We start from the raw sequence: 7,816 nt of genomic DNA, 5'->3' as shown, positions 1-7,816 counted from the left end.
AAGGTTGAATGAGTGATAAATCCCGGTTGGTTTTTATCCTCATAGTGTTTAAACTCACAAGAGTCAGAATCAACAAGAAGAAATTCATAAAATTTTTGAGTTTTCCTTAAATCTTCAGGGATAAAATGAAAGTTTTTTGGAAAAATTTGTTGAACTAATTGTTTAGGGTTTTCAAAATCATAACCTTCTTCGAAAACCAAAAGATTAGTTGCAATTCCTTTTTGAATATATTTTTGTCCTGGTTTAAGGGCTTTTAAAGGTGTAGCCGCAGGAACAAGTTCTTTGTTTTTTGAAAGAGCAATTTGAGCTGCCTTTTGCAATGTGCTTAGTGAAAATTTTTCACATTGGGAAAATTCTTGGGAATTTTTTGGAAGAGTTTGAAGTTCTTTAAATTTCAAAATCTCATTTTTTGGTAAATTTGGTGTTAACCCAATCATAGCAAGGGCTGCTTCTGGACTTTGCTGAAAAGAGCTGATCCAATTCTGGATTTGTTCTGTATTTGTTGGGCTCTGAGAAGAGCTTGTTGAGGCTATGCCTTTTCCTTTTGATTGTTGGGCCTTTTCTTGGGCTTCTTCTTCACATACGAGTTCATACCATGATTTGGTGTTTGTGGGCTTTTGGGCATAAGAAGCCTTTGATTGTTTTTGAGTGATTGGAGGGTTGGTCTTTTTGGGAGGCATGATGGTTATCTCCCCTGAAGGAATTCCCTGGTGAGGAAGTCAGGCAGGGAATTAGCTTCTCCTTTGATGTATTCAATGTCAAAATCAAACACACATAAAATTGCTTGCCACCGTGCAAAAATTTGTTTTGATGCAATATTTTGAACATCCTTTTGTAAAACATGTTTAGCAGTTTGACAATCAATACGAAGTAAAAATTTTTGATTTAGTAAATCACTTTGAAATTTGGAAATGCATAGGACAATGGATAAAATATCTTTTTTGATAGTGGAGTATTTTTGTTGAGTTTCATTACAAAATTTGGAAGTAAATTGGACAACTTGTTCTTTGTTATCATGTACTTGTTTGAGAATACCTCCATACCCTAAATCTGAGGCTGGACTAGTGGAGGACCTGTTGATATAATCAATAGAAAGAAGTTTATTAGTATTAGAGATTGGTAGTGGAGAGGTCTGATTAGTGGAAGAAAGACGCAATGTCTGAGTAGAAGAATGTGGTACTAGAACATCACGACATGTAGGAGGTTAAGTAGAAGGTGAATCTGCAGTGACTATAACGTTTACTAAAGTTGAATCAGAATCTTGATGTGATCTTTGAATTGATACATTTGGAAGAATCCATGGTTTAGAAAATTCATATATAGACTGAGCAGAATCTAGACTTGAGTCTCTTACACTTGATGAAGAGAAGCCAGTTTTGAATGGAAAATCAAACTCATTAAATATGGCTTGTTTAACAATGTATATTCTACCAGAAGAAGCCAAGCATTGATACCCTTTATGAGTCAAACTATAACCAAGAAAAGTACATTTCTCAGTATGGAAAGAAAGCTTATGTTTGTGATAGGGTTTGAGGTATGGGTAGCAACTACATCCAAAGACCTTTAGATCAAGGTAGGATGGATCCTGTTTAAACAGTAAGTAGTAAGGAGATTGTAGTCTAAGTATTGAACATGGCAATCTATTTAACAAGTATGTGGTTGTACAAAGTGCAGCTGACCAATACTGCAATGGCATGGCAGCATGAGCCAACAAGGACAACCCAAATTCTGTGATGATTCTATGTCTGTGCTCCACTCTTCCATTTTGTTGATGCAAATATGGGCAAGGGTGTCTGAACATAATACCATGTTGCTTTAAATATCCAGCAAAAAGGCTGAACTCTCCTCCCCAATCAGTTTGCAAACACTTTAACTTGTAATCAAATTGCTTTTCAACAAAACAATGAAATTGAACAAAAGTAGCATAAGCTTCAGACTTTAGTTTAAGTGGGTATATACAACTATATCGACTAAAGTACCAACAAACAATATGCAGTATTTATATCCTTCAGTAGAACTAAGAGGTGTAGGTCCCCATAGATCAGAATACATAATTTCTAATGAGCTTTAGATCTAGATGTAGAAATTGGAAAAGAGCACTGGTGAAGCTTTCCATATTGGTGGGCTTCACAAAACAGATTCTTATTATTAAAAGAAACATGTCTTACATTCAGTTTCTCTAGAACATCATTCAAAGCTTTAACATTGGGATGGCCAAGTCTAGCATGCCATAGCAACAGAGAATTTGAATCTGAATATGCAGACTTATTCAAGCTTTTATTGTCAACAGAATTTACACCAGGAACTCTTGGTAGACTAGAGTAACCAACTATGGTAGGTAGATTACTATCAGTAGACAACATAAGTGTTGCATTATTAGTGGAAGAAAGTTTCTTGACTACATCAGAGTGTACTTCATAAGCACCAGCACCAACAGCAGGTGAAAGTTGTTTTGTCACACCAGCATGTACTCCATAAGCAGTTGATAAGTGTGAGACATCAGTTTCAGTAGATAATGGAACAGCACCAGGATTTGGAGTGATACTTCGTGAGAAATCCAGCTGATAGAGTCCATTCTTCACTGTTCCTTGAAGGAGGACTGCCTTACTAGATTTATCCTTTACCAAGCAACGATAAGTGTGAGACATCAGTTTCAGTAGATAATGGAACAGCACCAGGATTTGGAGTGATACTTCGTGAGAAATCCAGCTGATAGAGTCCATTCTTCACTGTTCCTTGAAGGAGGACTGCCTTACTAGATTTATCCTTTACCAAGCAACAATTTGGGTGAAACATCAGTTTCAGCAGATAATGGAACAGCACCAGGATTTGGAGTGATACTTCGTGAGAAATCCAGCTGATAAAGTCCATTCTTCACTGTTCCTTGAAGGAGGACTGCCTTACATGATTTATCCTTTACCAAGCAACAATTTGGGTGAAATTCAACAATCATATTGTTGTCCTTAGTAATTTCTAAGATACTTAATAAATTCTTTGCTATTTTAGGTACACATAGGATATTTTTTAGCTGAATAATCCTATTAGAACTGTAAGAAGGCACAAAAAGCATACCTGTGTGTGTAATAGGGATGGATTCTCCATTCCCCACTTGTACTTTGGAGTCTCCTGAATAGTTTCTTTTTCAATACCATGTTGGAAGTGTTGGCTGTCATATGCTTGGATGCTCCAAAATCCATATACCAAGATTGATTATTGACAGTCTGTGGAGTGGTTATATTTTGAGTGAGACCAGTAGGAGATGTCTGATTTCCAACTAAGGATACAACATTGAGTTGAGGAGCATTGAATAAAGTAGGCAGATTAGGTTATTGATTAACTATATGAGCATTAGGACCTGAATAATCATGATAGGCAGAACATGAATGATTAAGAACATTATTAGATCCATAATGAGTGGCAAATAAGGCTTGAGCTGGTTCAGTAGTAACTTCTGATGAGTTGATCTAAGCAGGAACTGAAGTGTTGTATGAGGCAGGGTACACTGGCTGATTATATGAGAATCCAGCAAAGCCTTGATAATCTTGATCAAAACGGTGGTAACATTGTAGGGCTGAGTGACCAGTTTTGCCACACACTTGGCAAATTAACTTTTGTTTAAAATAACCACGGCCCCGTCCTTGGCCTCTCACAACATTTGGATTAAACTGATGCGGACCACTAGGAAAGAAATTTGGAGCAAAAGGATAGAAAGGCCTTGGAAAACTAGTCCCCTAATGGTGTTGATATCCAATTTCCAGAGGTCTTTCTGTCTGATTAGTCAGACTCTTGTTAGGAGTAATAGAGTTATAACTCAGTTGATATCCAAAATGAGGATATGAATTTCTAGAGTTTAACATTCCAGGTTTCACAAAGGACAAAGTACTTCTTGATGATTGAGTCGGTACAGGTGCAACAGGATCAACAGGACCTTGTTTGGATGTAATCAGTGCAGTAGTAAGATCATTAAAATTCGCTAAAGCACTATTCTGGCGTTCTAATCTCATCTCAGGTTTATGAAGCATGGACTGAGCCTCTTGAATACTTGCATTTATACTGTTATATGTCAAGTTTGCCACCACAACATCATACTCCGGTCTTAACCTATCCAGTATGTATAAAAGTAGCTCCTCATCACCAATACTCACTCCACTAGCTACTAATTCATCTCCTAATTCTTTCATTTTAAGCACATACTCATTAATACTTAATAACTCCTTTTTCGTGGTCTGTAACAAGTTTCTTAAATGCAAAGTTCTAGCCTTAGAGAAAGATTGAAAGTGTAAGTCTAAAGTGTTCTAGATTTCATAGGCACTTGTACACTTAGCTACATGTCTAAACATTGATTCAGAAATAGAAGAGAGTAGCCAACTTACTAGGAATTGATCTGTCATTTTCAAGCTAAAATATCTAGGGTTAGATTTCTTTACCAGATTATCTGAATCTGCTGCTTTTTCAACTACAAATGGAGGTGGACAGGTACTTGCGCCAGTAACGAATCCATCCAGATTATGTGAGGTGAGAGCAGGAAGAATTTGTGACTTCCAATAGCTGTAGTTTTTTTTCCACAAGCTTTACTGAAAGTGACGGTAGTGTTGTGTGTACAACTAAGCTAGTCAGATTTGCACTCTCAACTTGCTCCGTTTCTTCCTTAGAAACAAAATTCGTAAACTCAAGATCCTGATTAGCCATGGACCTGTGTCTATAGCTCTGATACCATGAAAGTGTTTAGAAAAATCAAGAAAGTTGATAGAAGAAAAGTAGAAAAAATCTTTAACAAGAAGTTCAACTATTGACCCTAGTGGAGATCAAAGAGTTGCATCTCAATCTGCACAATTTTTTTTTATCATAATTTGAATATATAGTAAAACCTCTTTATAGTGATAATCTATATAGGAATAACCCTCATAAGTCATAAAAAATCTATGGTCCCAACCTAGGCTAGTTATAAATAAAAATAAACTCTACATTGTAATAAATTATAATTTTTCTAGGTCTCGTCCTAAGAAACTTGTCTCCACATAGTAATAATTATATGTATATTGCAAAAAAAAAAAAAATATATATATATGCTATCAGTTCGTGCATTAACTTTGAATGGCATGGTTGATTGCTACAAGAAGAAGGAAATGTATAACTTGAATTGGTTGAAGATTGCATGAATTGTGTTATAGTACAATGCATTTGTAGATTTTACATTGAGAGAAAAACATTAAGCGTTTGGTTCAAGGAATGTTGTATTACTATGAATGTTATATTAATGGACAGATAGATTGCCTTGAGGATTACTAGGAATGTTTAGGGAAACGTGTTTGGTTGGTTGGAATAAATTAGTGGGCATGTTATATTGATATGATTGGTTGGGAGAAATAAATTGGTAGATATGTTATATAAATTACTAAATTGTCTACCTTTTTAAATATTAATATAATCTTATTTTTACTATTATTTTTTGAATCATTTCTTTCAACCCCCTATATTTGAGATTTTGCTAAAACACCATAGCCACATAAAAGCATAATTTCTAACCAAATCACCCCTATCCACCCCAGGCCACTGCCGCTCGCTTGCCACCACCGGCCACCTACCACCACCATCGGTGATGGCGACAGTGGCCGAAACAATGCACGAGCGACCGAATCTGGCCGGCTGTGTGCCAGAGATTTGGTCGTTGTTCGTTGACGATGGCCAGAGATCTGGCCATTGTTAATGGCCATAAGCCATAGATTTGGTTGAAAACAGCCAAATCCGACCGATCATGTGTCGTTCCAATGCTGACGGTGGTGGCCAGCCGTTGGGAAATTTTGTTCAAGTTCAAGGGTATTTATGTCCTAAAAATTTTGTATATAAGGATAAAATATTCAATGAATATATTTGTAAATTGTTTTCAAAATAAGGGCATTATTGTCCAAAAATTTTAATAGATAAGGATAAAATTGTAACAAAAATAATATTATCAAGTAATCTTAAAATACCTAAGAAAATAGAGGTAATCATATTACCCCTTATATAACCAACAATAATTATTATTGGTTTTGGAATATTACCGGAATCTACGGATGGGCACGGGCTGGGACAGGGCCAGGGACCCTTCTTTCCAGCCCCGGCCCGAAAGCCCAAGACGATTCCAAAGAAGAAATTGTTAAATTTAATAATCACAACACTATTTTAGAAACTATTAGTAAAAAACTTAGTGAATTATCATCCTCTAAATCAAACATTAATGTTCTTACAGAATCTGACCCAATAGAAGAATTAAATCAAAATTTTCAAAACTTATCTATTAATAAAATGAGAAATAATATGAAATATCCTAAAACTCGAAACTATTACCCAAGACCTTCCTTACCAGATATGCAATTTGAAGATGTAACACAAATGGCAAGATCTTCCTATAATGGAACAGGAATAGATGGATTAGCTAAACACCAAATATTAAATATTTTACAAGAAATGACTATGTTAGCATTAGCTCATAAATCTCATGACAACACTGATCATCAAATAGCAAAAATATTAGTTTCAGGATTTACGGGAATGTTAAAAAATTGGTGGGATAATGATTTACCAGAATCACATAAATATCACATATTACACACAACAAAAAAGACTAGGAAAGTCAAAATAGAAAGTACTAGTCAAATAGAGTATGAACAAGAAGAAGGAGACTCTGTAGCTACATTAATTTATGCAATAACCAAAAACTTTGTAGGAGACCCAACAAGCTCAGAAAAAATCACAAGAAATATTATCGAACTTAAGATGTCCAACCATGGCAGATTTTAGATGGTATAAGGATATGTTCTTACAAAAAGTATTCACAAGAACAGACTATAGGAAACCCTATTGGAAAGAAAGGTTCCTAGACAGTCTACCTAGATTATTTAGTCAAACTATTAAAAATGCATTATATAGAAAATATGATGGAAATATACCTTATGAAGAATTAACATATGGATATTTAATTAGTTTTATTAACAATGAAGCTTTAATAATTTGCACTAATTTAAAATTAAAAGCTAAATTAAAAAATGAATTAAAACATAAGAAAACAGAATTAAGTGGATTTTGTAGTCAATATGGTTATGAAAAAATATTACCTCCCTCTGTTAAATACAAAAAAGATAAAGAAACAAAAACAATACAGAAAACCTTATAAATACGAACAAAAATCTTATGATAAACCTTATAAAAAGAAAAAATCCTCTAATTAGAAAATATCCAAAAAACCTGTCACATGTTGGAAATGTAAACAACAAGGTCATTATGCAACTAAGTGTCCTATGAAAAATCAAATTAAAAAATTGGAAATAGATTCAGAATTAAAACAACAATTATTAAAAATTATTCAAACAGACTCTGAAGAAGAATCTAGTTACAATACAGATAATGAAGATATGATTTATCAAATTCAAGAAAATTCTTCGGAATCAATGAGTGAGTCTTCACAAGACTCTGATGATTGTGATCGCATGGGGCCTTGCTACTATGCAATGAAATCAATAAATATGACATCAACCTCTAGACCTAAGTCAATAAATGTTATCACCAAATCAAAAGAATTTTTATTAGATATTATTGAAAAGTTCAGGATGAAGATATTAAAAGAGAATATTTATTAAAACTTAAAGAATTAATTTTATCAAAAGAAGAACAAAAAGATGTGGACGCTTATAATTTAAAAGACATATTAAAAAGATTTGAAAAACCCACACAAGTTACTATAAGTGACTTGCAAGAAGAAATCAATATTCTGAAAAATAAAGTTAAAGATCTACAAAACGATAATTCTGAAATCAAGACAGATTTATTATGTTTA

The sequence above is a fragment of the Pistacia vera genome, unplaced genomic scaffold (genome assembly GCF_008641045.1).
Source record: "Pistacia vera cultivar Batoury unplaced genomic scaffold, PisVer_v2 Contig628, whole genome shotgun sequence".
Lineage (NCBI taxonomy): Eukaryota > Viridiplantae > Streptophyta > Magnoliopsida > Sapindales > Anacardiaceae > Pistacia > Pistacia vera.
This window is presented reverse-complemented; position numbering follows the sequence as displayed.